This window comes from Leopardus geoffroyi, chromosome C1 (assembly GCF_018350155.1).
Source record: "Leopardus geoffroyi isolate Oge1 chromosome C1, O.geoffroyi_Oge1_pat1.0, whole genome shotgun sequence".
Lineage (NCBI taxonomy): Eukaryota > Metazoa > Chordata > Mammalia > Carnivora > Felidae > Leopardus > Leopardus geoffroyi.
In genome coordinates this window covers 163,162,658-163,184,616 of record NC_059328.1, presented here as the reverse complement: position 1 = coordinate 163,184,616, position 21,959 = coordinate 163,162,658, and the positions used below count along the sequence as shown (strand labels likewise).

At 44.1% G+C, this 21,959-nt stretch overlaps 1 protein-coding gene across 5 annotated transcripts in view; it reads left to right on the top strand.

The window, feature by feature from the left end:
• The window catches only part of WIPF1 (WAS/WASL interacting protein family member 1), a 125,118-nt gene that overhangs the window by 61,629 nt on the left and 41,530 nt on the right, over positions 1–21,959 (top strand). The window contains exon 2 of one of the 5 annotated variants that reach the window (XM_045480257.1): positions 9,406–9,511. The exons of 3 other annotated variants lie outside the window; for them this stretch is intronic. The gene's annotated coding sequence lies outside the window, so the exon portion shown is untranslated. Of the gene's footprint in view, positions 1–9,405; positions 9,512–21,014; positions 21,215–21,959 lie in introns of those variants that run through there. One more of the 5 variants, XM_045480253.1, reaches the window with a different exon arrangement.

Below are 21,959 nucleotides of genomic sequence, written 5' to 3'. Positions count from 1 at the left end.
CACGTTCTCCTAGACCATACTCGTCTCACTGTCACTGCCATGGATCTGCATCTTTTCACCCCTCCTCGTGTCCTCAAGGTGATCAGGACAATGCCATTTCATTTCCTGGAACAATAATAATAATAGTTAACATTTATTGTGCCATTACTATGTGCTAAGGATCATTCTGGGCACTTTTATTTTCACTTCAAGACCACCCTAGAAGTTGAGTAGAGTCCAGTCTGGTAGAAATGGCTGTTTGCTCCAATGCCTGTGTAGCTCTGCGTGAAACACACAGCAGGACACAGGTAGATGAACCTTTGGGTGGGGTTGGGGGGGGTAGTCAGCACTCACAGACTATGCAAGATCATTTCTGGGCCACCTCTCTTTTTTGTAGATGCCTATGATTTGGTATTTCTTTGGGCCAGAAAATAGCACTGGAAACACTGAACAGAAAGCATTCTATCCCTTATTACCCAATGTGTTTTTTCCAGAGCGTCCCAAAAGGTTATGTTGGGTTTTATGAGCTGCAGAGGATTGCTGACTGGTGCACCACCTAGAAAGACAAATGGCAAAAACTGCAGAGCTTGGAGCTGCCCTTGTAAGTCGGCTACTGAGCTGAGACAAAATCTCTGCTTCCTGTGCCCAGCTTGAATATTATGGCCAGCACTGGAAGAAGGAAAAGCATCATTTAAAACATTTTAATTGTCACCACATGTGATCTGGGTACTGAATGTTTTGAACTGAAAATCTCACTACCCAACTGAAAGTCAACAACACACACTTCTGATACTAAAGGTCGTCACTCTTTCCTGTCTTCCCTTCACAAAACTGGAAATCAAATAAAATAACTAGGTCTTCTGCTGTGAGGTGCATTTCCTCGAGTGATCAAAACCAAAGGGCTTTTGGGCATCCTGACCCAATTAGCAACAAAGATGTCAAAATAGCAGTACAAAACAGGACTGAGAAAACAGTTGTAGCCTTCTGCTGATACCTACCTCTAGTGACCTTCTCAAATAAGGTTATTTGAAAATAAAATAAGGATCATTTTAAGATTTTGGTAGCAACCATTGTCTATTCTTTCAGAAAAGTAGCTGTTTTTACAGAAAGCTCCAAATGGTTTTTAAAACCAAATAGAATGTGATCCTTGTCGATGATGTGTTCACTTCATTTGAAGAGTATTGTTAAGTGCCCAGGAGTTGAAAATTCAGTATTGGTCATCTTTTAAAGATTGTAGATGGATTTTAGCCCACGATGCGCACAGGAAACAACTGTTTTAGATGCCCTGCTCCTCTCTTAGCTCTGTAAAGACACCGCTGTGGAAGGAAAACCCATGGAAAGGCTCCAGTGATGGAGAGACCATGTGTGAGAGGCTCAGAATTAGCTTCTGATCTCCCAGTGGCTTCAGGAAGGAACATCAGACTTAACCATTCCGGCCGAGGTCCAGGGCGCCCCTCCCTGTCTCAAGGAGAGAACAGTGTGAAGAAGTCCTCTTATATGCACGTCATTCTGTGTCTGAAGCATTGTGGGGTGGGATATATTCTGTTATTCCATCCTGACCCCAGGATGGATAACCCTGCCCTTTCATCCCCTTTGGCACAAAACAGAATCACTAGATAATCGCCACCCTTCAGTTTTCCGGCGTGTGTGTGTAGCTACAGCCAAGGTAAACTGGTCTCTCAGGTTTCTTTTGAGTTGAAATTAGCTGAGCTGTTTGTTTCCTCTGAGCCATATACTGATGCTTTTTGAACTATCTTTGTGTTTGAGGGATTTTTTTTTTTTTTCATGGTATCAGCACACCACTTCCTCCAGGTCATTACTTTGAAACAGTTTTGCAGAGGGAGCTATCCCTGCTGGCCAGCAGCCTAAGCAAGCAAAGCAATGATGGAGGGATGGCCGCAGACCTTTACAGTGCATTTCATGTTTGTGCATGACTTCATGAAATGACTTCTCATCCACTCATCTTGGCAGATAGGGTGGGCTGGCATGTGAGCTTGCCAGCCAGAAACTGCACTTTGTCAATATCGGGCACTGGCTCCCCCGTTTGAATGATTCTCAAAGTTGAGGCTAAAATAATGTCCTCGGATGACCCTTTGCGACTCTCTCTTTCTGAGAATTCCATGGAACTCTTTTTTGAATGTGGATTTCTACTTAATCTTTGGTACTTTCAGATGATACCTTTTGGAAAATGCAAGTTTGAGTAAAACCACTCTTAACTTTCCTTTTATTATACTTTAAATATTTCTATTAATGAACGACCTGTGAATGTCAATACACAAACATATACAGTGCTTTCACTAATATGTTTTATAAATATTATTCCCTTTTCCATAGATTCATAAGTTTCTTTTATCATGAAGATAATAATAGTTTATAGTATCTCAAGGGTAAATCCTAAACCTTTAAGTACTTTACTTTTGTATTTATGTTAAGGAAAATAGAATGAGAGATTTAAAATATATAATCTTATTGGGGCGCCTGGGTGGCTCAGTCAGTTAGGTGGCCGGCTTCAGCTCAGGTCATAATCTCACCATTCATGAGTTTGAGCCCCGCATCAGGCTCTGTGCTGACAGCTCGGAGCCTGGAGCCTGCTTTGGATTCTATGTGTCCCTCTCTCTCTCTCTCTCTCTGCCCCTCCCATGCTTATACTCCGTGTCTCTCGCTGTGTCTCAAAATTAACTAAACATTTAAACAATTAAAATATATAACTTTGTTAAGTTCATAGTGATTTTTAATATTCCCAGACTTATGCATTACAAAACTGATTTCACTTTTATTAAATTCTGAACTTATATTTTTAAGAGTGCTTTTGCGGGGAGTAGCGGGGGTGGGAGGAGTTACACTTCAGGAAAATAATCTCTGAGGTGACCTAGTCCTTTCATGGACTTTATTTTTGTAAAAACCCAAAATTCTAGCAGCGCAGTAATGTGTACCGGTTACTTTCCTGAGTAACGTTGTGTACAATACAGTCATATTATAATTTAAATCTTTTTTAAAAGCTGCATTTTAAGTAAAAAAAAAAATTTGCAAGATTGTATTTTTATTTTTAATTTTTTTAACGTTTATTTATTTTTGAGAGAGAGACAGAATGAGAGTGGGTTAGGGGCAGAGAGAGAGGGAGACACAGAATCTGAAGCAGGTTCCACGCTCTGAGCTGTCAGCACAGAACCCGAAGCGGGGCTCGAACTTACGAACTGAACTGTGATATCCTGAGCCAAAGTCGGACACTCAACCGACTGAACCACCCAGGCACTCCAATGTTTATTTATTTTTGAGAGAGAGAGAGAAAGAGAGAGAAAGCACGAGCAGGGGAGGGTCAGAGAGAGAGGGAGACACAGAATCTGAAACAAGCTCCAGGCTCTGAACTGTCAGCGCAGAGCCCGACATGGGGCTCGAACTCACAAAGCACGAGGTCATGACCTGAGCCAAAGTCAGACGCGCAACCAACTGAGCCACCCAGGAGCCCGCCCCTCAAGATTTTATTAAGTAACCTCTATACCCAAATTGGGGCTCAAACACACAACCCCAAGATCAAGAGGCGCGTGCTCCACCGACCGAGCCAGCCAGGTGCCCCTTCAAGTCGGCATTTTTGAAACTGAGGATATACACGTCACCGACAGTAATCTTTAATGACTCCAGAGTAGAACGTGTGTTGCTCTTGTTCTCCATTGCTTAACCTTTTGTGTGTTGCTTATGCCTGTAAAGATTTTGAGATGCTTCATCTTTTTGTATCTCTCAGCATTATTTAGAAGCTCATCTATATTTTCAAGATATGAGGGGGGAACAAAGCCAAAGAAGGAACCCTTATCTCTGTGGTGCGCAGTTAGAGGTTGAAGGGAATTCAGCGGACACTGCTAGGGAAGAATGCTAGACATGTGCCTCCACAGAGGATTTTGTACGAGGCAGGAAGGAGTTTCAGAGGAGTAGAAAGGTGTGTGTACAGAAGCCATTGTACTTTGGAAAATGAACTTTCACACCGGTCATCTTCATATTGGTTCTCCGTGAGCTCCCTGCCGACGAGAGCTGGATACTCAGAACGTTTTCGGTGTGGTGTTCAGTTTTGCTGAAGCTTCAGTTGACTCTTGGCACGGCTGTCTTTCGCGTCACAGTGCCATCATCTTGTGGTGACCGAACTTGGGCATAATGATAGGTATCGTGGTTTTGTTTTCTCACTTGCTCAGAGAAAAATCAGACCTTGCTTCAAAGCCTGTTTTCTTTCAGTTCAGTATGCACCTCGTCCGAAAACATTCTCAGACCATTGCTGTTCTCTCTGTTTGCTCCTTAACCGCGAGAATAAAGCAGCCTGGAAAATCAGCGCTGTTTCCTATTCCCCAGGTGGGTGAGACCGCCCCAAAGGGCTTTGGGGCATCTTCTTAGTGCCCTAGAAGAGAAGTCCTGTTCTCTGCCTTGGAGGGTTTTGAGACAAGTGGCTTCCTATCCTCCTCCTGGGAGGGATGGCGACAAGCCTACTGATGGGCAATGAGCCCATCCGGGTGAATGAAAACAAAGCAGTGAGCATAAAATCTATTTACTAATCCCTATTTCTCTTTAAATTTTAGGAGAAACAGTATTTTTAGGAAGTTGCTGGGGCATTTTTTTTCTGAATTTGTGTTCCTTGAATCTAGCGATGTTTGGAAATGCACAAAAATGCGGCAGCACTGGTGAATGAGAATGGGACCGTCACAAATCAGGTGGATCAACACCAGCTTTTTGAAATGGTCCTGAGGGGATTTGAAACCTAGCTGTAGAATGATATAAAACAGAGTTACTGGAATTACTAGTACCCAACTTTTCTCAACTGTCAAATAGGGTAAATTCTTCATTCTCACACTGCATTGAATTGTCCCTCTGTGAACAGAAAGAGCCACTTTTCCTGCTCTGTTTCCTCCTTTATGAAGCAGCACTAACCATGGAGACACTTAGCTCACTTAGTAATAGTCATGATAGCTGACACTGTTGAGTGTTTAGTATGCTCCAGGCACTTTCCCCCAGAGTGGCTGCCTTTCTCACTTAGGTGCACCAAACACCTTCTGAGTGGAACTGTAGGAAATTGGCAAGGAGAGGGAGAGGGAACTGTAGGAAATGGGCAAGAGCCTTTGACTTGGGAAGACCCAGTGGAAAGGAGGCCAGAGGACGGCATGCCAGCCCAGGTCCTCGGGTGAATCATCAGGTACCGAACTGTGGTTACTTTGAATGATCTATGCTCAGAAGTGGTTTTGGTCACCAAGTTTTTAATCATTAAAGAAAAAAATTCTGAATAGATTTCTAAGTGTTTATTTATTTTGAGAAAGAGAGAGAGAATGCAAGCAAGCAGGGGAGGGGCAGAGAGAGAGGGAGGGAGAGAATCACAAGCAGTGCAGAGCCTGATGCGGGGCCCAAGCCCATGAACCGAGAGACCATGACCTGAGCCGAAACCGAGTCAGACGCTTAACCGACTGAGCCACCCAGGCGTCCCTCTAAATTAGATTTGACTTCTTCCGAAATATTTGTTTAATGGCTGGTGAAGACAGTGAAGATAAAGGAAGCTTTGGAGACTCATTGGGTCAGCCCACATCGCTCCTTAGTTCCTGGGAACTTTTGTCTTGTGAAGATGGAATGAGGTGACTCAGGGTCATAATGACTGTTTTCTGTACTCGGACTTTAGAGCTTCGCACACGGATGCATGTGTGTAACAATAAGCAAGCGTTCCTACTTCTGCCTTTGAGGTAGATGTGTCACAGTGAGATGGGCCCAGACTTCGGGCACCCTCCTCCCGACTTAAGACGGAGACATTTCTGGAAATGGTGAAAATTCTCACAGGCCACACAAAATTAGCCACTGTCGCCATCTCAGAAAATACTTACGAAGGCGTATATCTGTCGGCAATAGAGGCCGTACTTAATTTATGAAATTTGCTTTATTGGTGTACAGAAAGGGTCACTGTTTACCCATCCAGTCCTTCAAAGGTTAGGACATTTTATTTTGTCTATGGAAAGTCGTGGAACTTTTAAGTAATCTTCAGGTTCAAAAATGGAAGAAATAAGGAAAAGAATAAAACCTTGTGATTAAAAAATCCGGATAACAGACAATTAATGGAGGAATATTTGCTAATAATGGAGAAGACAAGAAATATATGAAACACTGCCAGCCTCACTAATAAAAGAAATGAAAATCAAAACTGTCCATACGTATAATTTTCATCTATCAAATTGGTAAATATTTTTAAAGGTGCTAATAATAGAACATATTGAAAAGAAATGAAGGCACCCAGGGGGGTGCCTGGGTGGCTCAGTGGGTTAAGCATCTGACTTCAGCTCAGGTCATGATCTCATGGTTTGTGGGTTTGAGCCCCACTTTGGGCTCTGGGCTGACAGCTCAGAGCCTGGAGCCTGTTTCGGATTCTGGGTCTCCCTGTCTCTCTGGCCCTTCCCCGCTTGTGCGCACTCTCTCTTTCTCTCTCTCTCTCTCTCTCTCTCTCTCTCTCTCTCAAAAATAAAATAAAAACATAAAAAAAAATTTTTTAAAGAAAAGAAATGAAGTAGGTACTAATGGGATAAGAAATGCTACTGCTGTGAGAAAACAGTTTAACAGTATGTATTAGGATCATTAAAAGAGAAACCTTTGTATCTTCCATTCCAGTAATTGTACTGTAACACATGTATCCTGAGAAAATAATCTGAAATGACTACAAATATTTAGTCTGTTAACCTGGTAGGATTTGTAACAGCGAAATTGGATGCAATTTAAATGTTTAACAATGAAAATTAGCTACATAGGTAATAGACCACACATAAAATGAAATATTCAACTATTAAAATTGCATTAGGAGAATATTTAATAATATGAGCAAGTGTGAAAAAAGGATATAAAACTACATATATACAGTAGGATCCCATTTTATTATTTTTTTTATTTGAGAGAGAGAGAGAATGTGAGTGGGAGAGAGGAGCTGAGGGGGAGAGAGAGAGAGAGAGAGAGAGAGAGAGAGAGAGAGAGAGAGAGAATCTCAAACAGGCTCATGCTCAGTATGGAGCCCAATCTGGAGCTCAATCCCATGAGCTTGAGATCATGACCTGAGCTGAAATCAAGGGTCAGATATTCGACCGACTGAGCCACTGAGGCACCCCAGTATGATCCCATTTTAGACACACACACACACACACACACACACACACACACACACACACAGAGGAAAAAAAGACTGGAAGCAAATTCCAAAACGTTAACTGGTTTCTTTGAGTACTATGGGTCATTTAAAAATTTATTTATATTTTCTAAACATTTCCATGTATGAATTTTTAATAAGGAAAAAGATATATTAAGTGAAGGAAGGAAACTATAAAAGGTAAGAGAAACTTAAGGAAATTACCCCCCAGACAGTGTGATTCTGCCATAGGATCTCACTACAGCCCTATATATTCTTTTTCTTTTTTTTTTAATTTGAGAGAAAGAATGATGGGGGGGGAGGAGTAGAGAGAGAGAGAGAGAGAGAGAGAGAGAGTCAGTCTCAAGCAGGCTCCACTCTAGGCTTAATCCCACAACCCTGAGATCATGACCCGACATCAATCAACTGAGCCACGCAGGTGCCTCTGTATTCTTTTGTCTCAACAAAACGCCCACTAATTCAACATCATTTGGGTGAACAGCTCCTCTTTCTTTCAAAACAACATGTTTCTTCCTTCCATGTTGGTGAGATCATCTTATCGTGGGGAAGGGACAGAAGCCACTCAGGGTCCTGAGTGGGGAAATTGCAGGGCAGCCTAGCGGCAGGGGGTAGAGGCTGAGGCGGGAGTGCACCAGAGTAATGAAGCCCTCACCCCTCCATCATCTCTGAGGCCTTTCCTTTGAAGACTTGGAAATGAAGTCTGGTTAGTCACGCTATGAATTAAGTAGACGTTTGTGGGCTGGCCTGGCAGGATGCCCTCAAGTATGATTGTATGGAAATGGTTCTCAAACCAAAATGCCTACCCCCACCTAAGGACTTCAGAGCACTGTGCACTTAAATTGGAGTGGGCCCGAATTAGGCCTCCTTCAGGAGGTCAGCTTCGTGAGGCTACTCCGTGTAAGGTGAGCCGGGCTGAAACGAACACCTGGGCTGCACGATTCAGGGGATAAATTCGTTTTCCTTCCACCGTGTCATCAGCTCAGATACGAATGTGAACTCCACGTGCGTGGAGAGCGTTGTCTGTTTGATCGCTCTCGTGTCACCGGCAGCCCTTGTCACGTGATGGGTAGAAGGTCTCTGTTGGATGACTGCTGTGCATCGGAGCCCTAGCGATGGCCCTGCTCACTAGGTAGCCATGCAGGCAGGGACACACACGTAGTGTAAGCAGATAAAAGGATCGTAGAAAATATTTTTTATTTCTAGAAAGCAAGTGCCTGTTTCGTGTCTCTCTTTTTGGCTGAGAAGACTGGCTGAGATGTTGCGTGTGGGGCCAGGTCAAGGGTAGGAAAGGCGGTGATGGCGCAGGGTCAAGTTGGAGAAGCTAATCTGAAGGAAGACAGCCCCGGGGCTGGAGAGGGGCCGCGCTCAGCCTGGCAGGGGCTGTTGGCAGAAGTGGAGGTTATGCTAGCAGGCTGTTCTTGACCTTAGCCACAGTCCCCAGGCAGCTACTTATTTGCCTTGCCTAAAACACAACTGCCTCCTAGGAGCCAAGAGTAACAAGCAGCCTGGGCTCGGGGGGTTTGGCTGTTTTGTTTGTTTTATTTTATTTTTATTTTTTTAATGGTGGTCGGGATGAGGCAGGGAGAGGCCATGGAGGTATTTTTTTCTTTTTTAACTCTGCCCATTTATCTTCCTGAGGGTGTCCTACAAAAATATAAACCACATGTAGTTCTTATACCTCAAATCTTTGTGGTTTGTTATTCCCAAACTAGTCATTACTTATTTATCTTGTTTTTTCATTCACTGAAAAATAATTGACGTGCAATCTTGTAACTGTTTCAGGTGCACTAGTCGATATTTAAATGTAATTGTGGAGTTGCTTTTTACATAAACCGCCAACTGATCAATCATACTGTCAGAATGGTCCTGAAGCAGAATAAAATGGTCCAAGGCTGAGTTAAGCAGTTCCATGAGGCAGGGGAAGGAGTCATGTGGTCAGCACTGAGCAAAGGGAACGAAACAAAACAAAAGCAAAACGTGTGCACGCACACACCCCTTGCGATCATGCCCTTTCCTGATCCTATGGCCCCTGCACCCATATTTGGAGTTGAGAGAACTACGTGCATGCACTTGGTCCCATAGGAATCACTTTCCATTGTCCTTCCCATGTCCTGGTAGGGTAGCCATCCCACCAGAGACAACCTGGACGTGTTTTCCCGACAGTCTGTTTTCCCAGGCATTTGGAGAATCCAGAGCAGCCAAATGGGAGGCAGAAAGTTCTTGGAGTAGCAGAATCCCCCCGGGAATCTGGGGTCACTGAAGTAGAATAAATTCTGTTTCAGCCAAGCCACTGAGAGAAGCAGAGTCAGCTAAGAAACAGGAGAAGGAAGCACCGTGCGTCTGTGACCTGTTTGGAAATAAGTGCACAATTCCCTCCCTGGATTGTAGGTGAGCGGCTGTGGTCCCCGTGGCTCCTTTCTCTCCCTCCTGGACTAGATGAGCAGAACCATCAAAGCCCAGGAACAGTGGCCCTCAGCCTTGTCTGACTCTGCACCCACTCCACTATTTTCCAGTGCCGACTTCACAACCTTCAGTGAAACTGCATCAGTGAAATAATCTGACCTGACAGATAATTTCCTCCAAAATCTATATTATCTTTACCTGCAATTAAAACGAGAACTAGGGGCGCCTGGGTGGCTTAGTCAGTGAAGCGTCTGACTCTCAACTGCAGCTCAGTTGTCATCTCACGGTTTGTGAGTTCAGGCCCCGAGCGGGGCTTCATGCTGGTGCCTCAGTCAGTTTGGGATTCTCTCTCTGCCCCTCCCCCACTCGTTCTCTCCTCCCCCTCTCTCTCTCTCCTTTCTCTTTCAAAATACATAAACTTTATTTAAAAAGGAGAGAGAAATAAAAGGAACATAATTTATTATTAAATAACTTCAATTTGTAAGGGATCGGATACAACTCATTAGCAAACAAAATGAAGTAATTGGCTGGGTGTTTACATCTCCACCTGTAACCACCGTCAGGTCAGTCGGCAACTGCACCTTCACACTAACTTGGATAAGGGTTAGAGAACTACGTACCTCCAGGGGCAATGCCTTTGGGCACGTGATCTGCCAAGAGGGGTGAAGACCTGTTAGTAAAACTGAGCAAAACATAGTATTTCATTTATAGGATGGTTGTTGCGTTACTGGAACATTCAGGGGCTAATACAACAGCGCCATAATTACTTTGAGTTTATATTTAACATGGAGCCAAGGTCTGGGATCAGATCACTAGAAACACTTTCTTTCCTACATCAGTCTCTAAGAGGACCTTTGAAAATCGTATGGGACAATTCTTCACTGAGTGGGACAGTTGGGGACACTGCAAATCGTCTAGCGTCTCCAGTCCCCAGGTGTGAAGTCCCCAAAGGCCCCCCACTATTTTTTTTTATATATATATATTTTTTTTCAACGTTTATCTATTTTTGGGACAGAGAGAGACAGAGCATGAACGTGGGAGGGGCAGAGAGAGAGGGAGACACAGAATCGGAAACAGGCTCCAGGCTCCGAGCCATCAGCCCAGAGCCCGACGCGGGGCTCGAACTCACGGACCGCGAGATCGTGACCTGGCTGAAGTCGGACGCTTAACCGACTGCGCCACCCAGGCGCCCCGGCCCCCCACTATTTTGACACCCACACATGCCTCCATTTCCTGACCACATGCAGAGTGGTTGGGCCTGCCTTTTCCAGGTAACAGCTGCACCAGCCAGGCCTGGCTTCTGTGCAGTCAGGGATCCCCGGGGAAGTCTTGGGTCATGGAGCCCTTCCTGCAGTGTTCAGATGGGTGACGTCAGGCCCAAAGGTGTAGAGTTACATAGGCTCTTGTTTCCCGAGTACCCCGTGGAAGCCTCTCCTGTCCCCATGGTTTCTGTCCTTCAGCTACAGACACTGGGTAACCATCTAGAGAAGTCTGAATGAGGAACAATATGGCTGTTGTCCCACCCCAGAAATAATCGTAAAGGCCCCAGCCTGGGCTTTATGCTTAATGATTAGCAACCAAAAGGAACCCAGGGCTATCCATATGGCAGTAGATTCTCCCTATTGTGTATACAAGTGGATACACAGCAGGATGTGAAAATGGGGCTTTCCACTAGTTTTCCCCTTGGGTTGAAAGAAACTTCTCTCTATATTTCACATGGGTTTTCCCCTTGGGGGCCACTTGTATTGGATGTTGGTGACCAACTGGGAAATTTTTGCATCTTAATTAAATTACCTAAGACGAGACAGTGCTTTCAAAGGAAACGTGAATGGTCTTTCCACACATAAAAAGCATTTGTCCGTCAAAGACATAAAATCAGTGATGTTCCAATTTCAGCATTTGTTGTTGTTATTTGCTGAGTATAAAACTGTCAAACTGGGGGCGCCTGGGTGACTCAGTTGGTTGGGTGTCCAACTTTGGCCTAGGTCTTGATCTCGCCGTTCCCAGTTCAAGCCCCGCATTCGGGCTCTGTTCTGATGGCTCAGAGCCTGGAGCCTGTTTCAGATTCTGTGTCTCCCTCTCTCTCTCTGCCGTTCCCTCCCCCCCCCTCTCCAATAAATAAACATTAAAAAAAATTAAAGAATAAAAACGTCAAACTGTCAGTGTAGAGAAACAGGGCCTTCCGTTTTGTCCTCAGAACCTAATGTACTGGACAGCCGGTCCTTGGGGATAAAATACTGATTGGTTGAGTATGAATATATGAAACCATTATGGGAATGTTCTTTCTGGATGGTGCTGGGTCTCTTTCTTCCCACTCCGGATGTGGTTCTCCTTTTCTTCTTACCAAGGGAGTCACCTCACCATTTTTTAACTTAAGTAAGAGGCTCTGTCATATCCCTGACGCTGGCAAATAGCCCTGCTTGAGAAAGAGCTGTTACATGTATTGGCAGGTCCCCCACGTTGTCTTTGTAAATGTCTGTCCTGTGTCACCACATGACAGGAGAAGCAAGAGCCTTCCCAGGACCTTTGGGAGGAACAAATCCAGCACAAACCTACCCCACCCTGGTGCTTCCCGACCTACACCCAAACCTGTGGCAGCCTAACCCCAACCTTAGGTTCAATGAGGGATGAAACTAAACTTGGAGTTGGACACTTTTATTTAATTTTTTAATGTTTTTATCTATTTATTAAAATTTATTTTTAATATGTATTTATTTTTGAGAGAGAGAGTGCACGTGAGCGGGGAAGGGGCAGAGAGAGAGGGAGACACAGAATCCGAAGCAGGCTCCAGGCTCTGACCTGTCAGCACAGAGTCCGACATGGGGCTTGAACTCATGAACCCTGAGATCATGACCTGAGCCGAAGTTGAACACTCAACCGATTGAGCCACCCAGGCGCCCCTAATTTTTTTTTAATGTTTTAAAATTTATTTTTGAGACAGAACGCTCGAGCAGGGGAGGGACAGAGAAAGCAGAGGCTGGGGTGGGCGGGCGGGGGGCAGACAGAGGATCCAAAGCAGGCTCCACACTGGCAGCAGCAAGTCCAATGCGGGGCTCATGATCTGAGCCGAAGTCTGATGGTCAACTAACTGACTGAGCCACCCAGGTGCCCCTGGAGTTGGACGCTTTTAAAATCCATTTACAACTATTTTTCAAGCCCCAGTGATATGCCAGATAGTGATCTAAAGCAGCTGGGGGGACAGCAGTGAACAAGGCAAACACTATGCTCCATGGGCTCCTTCTCTAGTTGGAAAAGCAGACCATGCTCAGGCAACACAGAATGAGAACAGGTGAGGGGAGCAAGCCACAAAACCAGGAGAAAATGGTCCTAAATGCCCTAGGACAAGGGATGGGGACGAGGTGGAGCAGTGGCCCAGGAAGCGGATCAGTGGGCGAGTGTCAGGTCCCCATGGGCCTTGCTAGTCACTTCAGGGACTTTAGATTTTACCTGGTGAACAGTGGAAAGCCACGGAGGCTTTGGAGTCTGTGGATCTTTTCTGAGCCCCCACTTTGAAGGTATCATATGCAGTATATCTTGGCTGAGGATTCAAGTACTGTGCTAGGATTGTCAGCACTAAGAGTCTAGGAAGGAGAAGCCAACTGGGGTCTTTAATTCTTCTGGCCGCAAGCCCGAGAAGTTTTAAGACATGGCTCCAAGCAAGACAAACTCTTGTTAGCCCTGAATCTAGAGCCCGGGGCTGCGTCTGGGCAGCCCCGAGACTTCCCCAGGACTGACTTTGATTATGTGTGAAAGTGTCATCGGTGTATCCTACCGAGGAAAAGGAGGAGTAAAATGGGGCTCCTTCCCACCAGGCTACACCATCTAGAGCTGTGTTGTCCAGTATGGTAGTGGCTCTTGAGCATCTGAAATGTTGCCAGTGTAAAATACATATTTTTGAAGACTTAGTCAAAGAAAAGAATGCAAAATGCCTAGTTAATACTTTTTATTATGAGGACATGTTATAATGATATTTTTGAAATAGTGTGTTAAGTAAATTATTATTTTTTTAATGTTTATTTTCTGAGAGAGAGAGAGAGAGAGAGAGAGAGAGAGAGACTGAGCACAAGAGGGGGAAGGGCAGAAAGAGAGGGAGACACAGAATCCAAAGCAGGTTCCAGACTCTGAGCTGTCATCAGAGCCCGACGTGGGGCTCAAACTCAGGAGCCGTGAGATCATCACCTGAGCCCAAGTGGGACACTCAACCTACTGAGCCACCCAGGCACCTCTAAAGATATTATTATAATTTCCCATTTTAAACTCTTTATAACGTAGTTGGTAGAAAATATAGAACTGCCTGTACGGCTCCAATATGGTGTGATACCCAGCGTACAATGGTGGGGGGGGGGGGGGAGAACAGTAGAGGAATCTTGTGGTTAAATTCCCATTTGGGCAAGGAGAGAATGAGACATCGGTCGCCAGTCTCTAGCATATTTTATAACCCACCAAGCAAGTTCTCCCCATGCTGTCAGTGGGATGAGAACTTTGGCCAGCCAGTGGCTTACCCTGCTTCTGCTCTCTGCGAGGATCTTCTGTTTCTGCCGTCTTCCAGAGCCATCTTGAAGAGCAGGCCTCCCCCTATTCCTCAACCCACCTATAGTCATCACGAATCTAGGGATTGCCTTAAGGTTTGAGCAATCATAATATGTTTTTTGTTTTTAAGTTTATTTATTTATTTTGAGAGAGAGAGAAAGTGAGAGCAGGGGAGGGGCGGAGAGATGGAGAATCTCAAGCAGGCTCCTCCCTGCTCAAACTCATGAAACTGTGAGATCATGACCTGCGCTGAAATCAAGAGTTGGTTGCTCAGCTGACTGAGCCACCCAGGCACCCCAATCATAATCTGTTTTTAACTAGTTTTGGACTTTATCCTCTAGTGTAGTGCCCTTAAAAATTTGGTAGGTGTCTCCAATCCCTGAACTCCATGTAACCAAAACTCAAGATTGTGTTGAGTCATAGTCTTTGTTTTCGTTTTTGTTTTTAGTATTTGTTTACTTATTTATTTTGAGAGAGAGAAAATGCTCACATGTGCATACACAAGCTAGGGAAGGGCACAGAGAGGGAGAGAGAGAATCCCCAGCAGGCTCAGCATGGAGCCCAACCCAGGGCTCGATTTCACAACCAGGAGATCATGACCTGAGCTGGAATCAAGAGTGGGACACTTAACTAACTAAGCCACCCAGGGGCCACAAGTCATAGTCTTTAAATGCGGGACCAAGTCTGGACACTTCTGTCTCCCACCAAATGAACCATCCTCCACTCTCCAACTTTGTGGCCTCAATCTTAGTCTCTGATTAGGTACAATTTGAAACAATGGCCTGAGCTGGTAGAACCATTCATAATTTACTCCTCGCTCTTGAAATGGATCCCAGTGTATCACAAAGAAAGTAACTGGCCGTATGTTCAGATGAGAGGACCTAACAGAATGTCTTTGGAGGGACACTGGGGTATCGGGCTTCTGTGTTCCAGGTGTATTTCTTGATAGGGTTCTTACCTGTCGACCCTACTTTATCCAATGTTAGCATAGCATAGAAATTTTGAGTTTTCCAAACCACAAGGTTCCAGATTATTTGACCCTCAACCATCTTCGTTACAGATCACAGGCAAAAAAAAGGCCTCTAACAGAGAGTTGTATTTTTTTCCTCTCTGTGCCCTCAGTAAGCTTCAGCCTAAATTATCTCTCTTCTGTGGTTCCTACTGAAGACTGCAAGAAACAGCCCACACATGCCAACATTCTACATGTTTCCTCCAGATCCTCTAGTGGTACACCATCAGTAGGCTCATGGACGTATTAGGCCAAGGATTCAACAGGTGGCAGTGGTGGTGTTTGCCATCACATAACAAGGACGCCAACTGGCCCAGGGGAGCCTGCACTAGCCTGCACCTGACCTTAAATCGGTACCCGCACATTTTAGGGTTAGCCACATGCAACACTCGCTTCTAGTACCGATTTCCACATCCCAAGAGTGTTTGTATTGCCAGTGATAGAAAACCTGACTGTCCTATCTCAAACAAAATAGAGAATTTGTTTGTTAGTATAAAATAAAAGCCCAGAAACAGGGCTAACCTGTGGTACAGATGTATTCAACCAACAGGATCAGTAGCTGATTTTCCCCCACCCCCAGTTCCCCACTCATTGGTTTCACTTTCAGACCTCATGTCGTCAAAGGATGAGTGTGGCTGTTCCAGCCCCCGTATCCTCACAGATCCAACTCCAGCCCATCCAGCCGAAATGGCGTCGCCTCAGACCACAAGCTCCCTTGGTTTTAATGAGTTCACTGGCCGTCACTAAAAAAGCATGTGGGGCCAAATGAATGCAAGGCTCTGATTAGCTGACCCTGAATCACATGCTCTTCCTGTCTCTGCAGTGGGAGCACACGCCTCAGACCCACAGCTCTGAGAGTGAGGGAGAGAGGGGTCTCCAAACAAAAATTGAAGGGCATCAGTATAAGAAGGATGAATGAATGCCAAGCTGCCAAAACATATGGAAATACATTGCAAATTTGTCCCCAGTAAGATTACACTAATTTATATTGATAGGGTGTAGAATGGTACAAAACTTGTTTTTAATTTCCCTGTGTTTCTGAGATTATTTTTAAATGATCAGACCTCTGGGGTGCCTGAGTGGCTCAGGTGGTTAAGCGTCCAATTCTTGATTTTGGCTCAGGCCATGATCTCACGGTTCATGGGTTTGAGCCCCGAATCAGGCTCTGCACTGACAGCATGGAGCCTGCTTGGGATTCTCTCTCCCTCTTTCTCTGCCCCTCCCCATTCACACACACTCTCTTTTTCAAAATAAATAAATAAACTTAAAAAAATAAATTCGATCAAACCTGTGTAACTGTACTCATTATTTTGGGGGAAGAGGGAAATTTCTTTGTTTCTGCTGTTTTAAATAATGTAATTCTCACATTTTAACATTTTGAAAGTAGATTTCCTCACACAATAAATGCACACATTTAATCTGGCATGGTTTCTCTTTCCCCCTAAGAAGCTATAAGGGAGGGCATGTTGCTATTGAGGAAGGTGTTTGAGAATTGAGGAACCAGTATTCTAAAACATCTTTCTACTATCAGAGCAGAAACTATACTATAACAGGTAGTCATGGAAACACAACTTGGGAAACCAGAATTATAAGCAAACAAGGCTTCTCATATCTTATACATGTTGCTGTTCCCCTGCTTCATTCTGTGTTGATTTGGGGTTGCCACAGGAGGGTCATGGGCTGTGGTCCTTTACTGCTTTTCCCAGACTGGTAAAAACTGTGCTGTTGTTTTATAATCTTCTGTCTGTTTGTGGTGGTGTTTTTTGTTTTTTTGTTTTTTTTTTTTTTTTTTTCCTGTACATTAATATGGAGGATTCTTTACCTGATTGGTTCAAGAGCTTATTGATTTTGTTTTACTCTACCGTTAAGCTCAGTTGGTCTGTGTTTTGAATGGGGGTGAAATACACATTTAAAATTCTCAGGGCGCCTGGGTGGCTGGGTTGGTTCAGTGTCCCACTTCGGCTCAGGTCATGATCTCGTGGTTCGCGAGTTCGAGCCCTGCATGGGGCTGTGTGCTGACAGCACGCAGATTCTGTCTCGTCTCTCTGCCCCTCCCCTGCTCACGCTCTATCTCTTTCTCTCTCAAATATAAAACAAAACGTAGAAAAAACTTTTTTTTTAATTCTCTTTGAAGTCCAGAACTATGATTGTCTTTCTTTGCTGTGGATTTTTAATCCATTTACCTTTGGCCTTGGATTATAATAATGGCCCCGACAGCAACACAAATCATACCCTCCCTCACCTTCTTCCCTCCACACCACAGCCTTCTCCCTACACCTTTTCTTTCTTCTGTCTCCTTATGCTTATAGAAAGGAAGTAAGTGAAATCCTCCTTCAGAACCTAAAATGAAGCTTACGGCGGTAATGACACTGGACTGCAGAGCAGGAGACCAGGCTTGTGGCTCCCGCTCTGCTGCTGCCAGCCGTGTGATACGAGCAGGTCGCTTAGCCTCCCTGGACCCCCATTTCCTCATCTGGAAGTGACAGTGAGAACTTCGATGTCTGCAGTCTCATGCAGTCTTAAATTTCCTTCTTTCAAGAAGCTGATACCCATCTGAGACCGCTCACTGAGGAGGAAGGGCAGGAAGCACCTTCACATCCCAGACTTGTGTGTCATCATTGCAGTGTGGCCTTCAAGTCTCCTGTAGCCCTCGATGCAGCTGGAACTCTCCCCAGTCCACCACACAACCTCTCCCTGATCTTTTCTGGCCTCATTTCCTTTATCTTATTTCTTCCTCTCCTTTTCTTTCTTTTTTTTTTTTTCAATATATGAAATTTATTGTCAAATTGGTTTCCATACAACACCCAGTGCTCATCCCAAAAGGTGCCCTCCTCAATACCCATCACCCACCCTCCCCTCCCTCCCACCCCCCATCAACCCTCAGTTTGTTCTCAGTTTTTAAGAGTCTCTTATGCTTTGGCTCTCTCCCACTCTAACCTCTTTTTTTTTTTTTTTTTCTTCCTCTCCCTTTCTGATCGGATTGTTTACTTTTGAGTTTTTAAGCCCATTTTTCTCTCCCTACTGCCCAATTACATAAGCTACCTGCACTGCATCCACTGGTGGGCTAACAGGCTTCCCTGAAGATCTGTGGCATCCTTCCTCTGGAAAAGTTCCCGTTACATGTCTTTTTTTTTTTTTTTTTTTGAGACAGAGAGAAAGAGCGCATGAGCACATGCGTGGGCATGCCTGTGTGCACAAGCAGGGGAGGGGCAGAGGGAGAAAGAAAAAAGAATCGCAAGCAGCCTCCACGCCCAATGTGGAGACCAACACAGGGCTCAGTCCTACTACCCTGGGATCATGACCTGAGCCGAAGTCAAAAGCTGGACACTCAACCAACCGAGCCACCCCAGAAAGTTCCCTTTTAACTTGAACTTTCCCAAGAAGAGGGTGCAAGTCTCGTCTTGGCATTTCTCACTCACTATTTGAGAGGAAACAATCTGAAGCTCTTAAGGGAATGTTATATTATGGAAGAATTTTTAGGAGATATTGATTTTTTTTTCACTCAACACATTTACTGAGCACCTACCAAGTGTCAGAGGCATCTACAACAGTAGATGCTGAGGTGACCATAGGAAAGAAGGTCCCCGTCCTCATAGAGTTTGAATTCTAGTGGGGATGCACAAGTACATAAACCATTAAGTAAAAGAATGTCAAGTGGGGACATGTGCTGTGCATAAAAGAAAATAGGCACAGAGATGGGGCATGAGGAGGAGGATTTTTGCTGACAACTGAAGAATGAGAAGGAACCAGGAGATGAGTGTAGGAGGGGGGAGAGGAGGGCTTACAAGTGTAAGGCCCCAAGATGCAAATGAGCTTAATGTGTTTAAGGAACAGAAAGAACTGGAAGGTAAATTAGCAAGAAGGGCTGTTACTTGAGAGGAGGTCAGAGGGCTAGGGCAGGGCCAGATATTGTGGGGTTTTATGGGCCCAGGGAAAGATTCTGGACTTTCTAGGTGAAATGGGAAACCACTGCAGGATTTTAAGCAGGGGAGGAACATTATCTGATTTATGTCCTAGGGTACCTAACAGATACCTCATAAATGTGTCCAAAGTTGACTGTATTTATAAGTTTTCATTAAAGATGAAAACAGACCTGAAATCTAGACAACTACTCCCTTGTGCGTCTTGGGGGCTGAAGCCTTCTAAGTGATTCTCCCTAACAACTGAACCATCCCTGACGGATGGGAATGGACGGGACTGCCTGTGTACTGAGCGGGTGTGGGTGTATTTGTGTGCGTGTGTGTATTTGCGATGCCTTACTTAGAGACCTTCAAAATAATTCTGAAAATACAGAGAGAAATCATCACAATCCCCATGTTCTCTTTTTAGACCTAGTTAGACTATACTTAGACTTCCCCAAGGTTCACTCAAGCATTTCCTTGGTAGCTGACCAAGTTTTCTATTTTCCTGAGGTTAGTGGAGAGGGAAGGAGATGCCAGCAGCAGGCCTCCACCTCTGTCTGGTGCCCCATACCTGCATGTATTTATTCCCATACTGCATGTCCCCTGGACTCTAGATCCTATATTAGGCAAGACCGATGCACTCCTGCCTTTAGATGACTCCAGGCAAAGTGGAGGACTCTCCATTACTAATCCTTGAGTGCTCTACTTCCAGGAATTTGGCCACGGCCCAGCGTCATAAAACTCTACTCATACAGCTAGATTCATATCACAAAGAATTTAGAGTCTGAAAGAGCCTTAGACATCAACTATCCCAGTACTCCTCAGTAGGAGCACTGTCAGTATCTTGGGTAAGACCATCCAAAGCATCATAGGAAATTCCACATTCTGGGCTCTACCCAAGAATCCCACAGGGCTCCCCATTCCAACCCACTGCTTCTCACCCCCGACTAAAAATGAATCCACACATTTCCACCCGCCTCCTGAATTGAGAACCACTGGTCTACCCAGTCCTGTCATTTCACAGGGAAGGGAATATTAGGCAACTTGTGGTCTTTTCATGCCTTTTCCTTCTGAACCCAGCAGAATCAGGATCCAAAGTTCTAATTTTACAATGAAGTTAGTTTCTGAAATATGCCTCTGTTTTTCATTCTTTCTACAGATATGTTTTTGTTTTCAAAGTTTTTCTTCTCAGAGTTACATGCTATGTGTTGCAAATATAAGTCTGAACCTTTCAGATGGATCAAGCAAGAATTATGAGCATTTTCAGATTATTTATACATAACTCAAGATTTTGGCATAGTATTTTCTACATGTAGCCCATTGCCTATCCACTTCTTAGAGACCTTTAATAACGAGAAATCTGCCTTTCCTTGTTCTGCACTCATTATCTTTGCTTTCGTCAAGCATCTTCTGGGAGAGTTATTGTTATCCCATTAAGTATGAAGGACAGAAACAAAACATTTTTGAACAGAAAGCTCTGGATCTTCATATGACTTGAGCTGAGTATCATTTATCCTGTCTTGGGCACCAGAATCACATTTTAGAACTCATTTGCCTTCATACACCTGACCAGCTCTCTTCACCTGCATCTCTGACTTTCTCTTTACACACTTGAACGCTCTGTAGATGAGGAAGAATCACTTACCCTAATCATTGGTGTAGTTGAGAGCTTCTAGTGCTTGGGTGACTCTTTTCCTTAATACTAAATGGTAGAGTCAATGAGAGTAATACCGAATGATATAGTCCTTGAGAGTAATACTTTCAAGCGGCATTTTCCTGAAGGAATCTCAGGCTCTGTGAACAATTATAATTGTGCAGGTGTCCAGAATAATATTGGCCTGCCAACTGGATGGACACTCTGATCTCTTGTGACTGTACCAAACAGATTTGTTATACCTTGTGGAAAGAGAAACATTTAATTTTTTAATTTAGGGTTGTTGTTTTTTTTCCTTGCTTGCTTCTTAAGTAAAACCAATCTAGTTTCTTTTTCTGAAGCAAAGGAGGAAGGAACAAACAACAAATTAATCAGACAGGAAGCGAATAACCACAGAAAGACGTCTGCCTCTGACTCAGTATGTCACATTTAACAAGAGGCCAGAACTTGTCCAAAATGGCTGTTTAAAAACGACCCCACACTTGCGTTAGAAGATGATGCCTTTTTCAGGGACCGTTTTCTCTCTGGGCTCACATCTTGCTTGTCTGTCTACCTGTGTCCCCGATCATGCCTTCCTACAGTATCCTCTAACGGTAAGAAAAATTATATTCAAACTAAATGTATTTCCTTTATCAGCTAGAGGGAAGAACTAAATGGCTTTTAGTGGGCCGTAGTATGTTGGGATAGTTTGATTTCTCAGTAGAAGACCACGTAATCGATTCCTGTTGCACAGAATGCTAGTTTCAACACTATTGTGACTGTGGGCAATTTGTAACTTGTGTTTTGTGCCAAAAAATAAGCGAGATTTTCAGTAGAATTTTTCCTGACCCCTGGACAAGTTTGAATCTACAAGAATTTTTTTTTTTTCCATTTAAAATAAGGGTTGATGTCTGTAAGTATATCCTTTCGGTGCATGGTAAAGTTGTCCACACGCTGCTTTTGAGTGATCGCTTTGGCAAGCAGCAGTTAGGTGCTTTTAACGTAAAGGGAGTCATTGGAAACTTCAAAGGAAAGTACCATGGAACTAAGCTGTTGCCACTCTATTGCTACAGATATGTCACTTAAGTTCAAATCCCAAATTAAACCATTTCAAAGAGGAGTATTTTAGGAAAAAGACAGTCTGTCTTTAGAACCTTTCTATTTAACACCTTAAATACTGCTAACCAAATTTTGTAGCATTCATTATAACTATTTACAGTTAATATGATTAACACTTTGTCATAAAATACTGTAATTTAACATTTTCAAGCAATGTACCTAGAGACCTATAGAACAGGATTAAGGAAACTTTGTATAAAAAAAAAAACATTTTCCCCCCTGTGGGGTACATATGAAAAA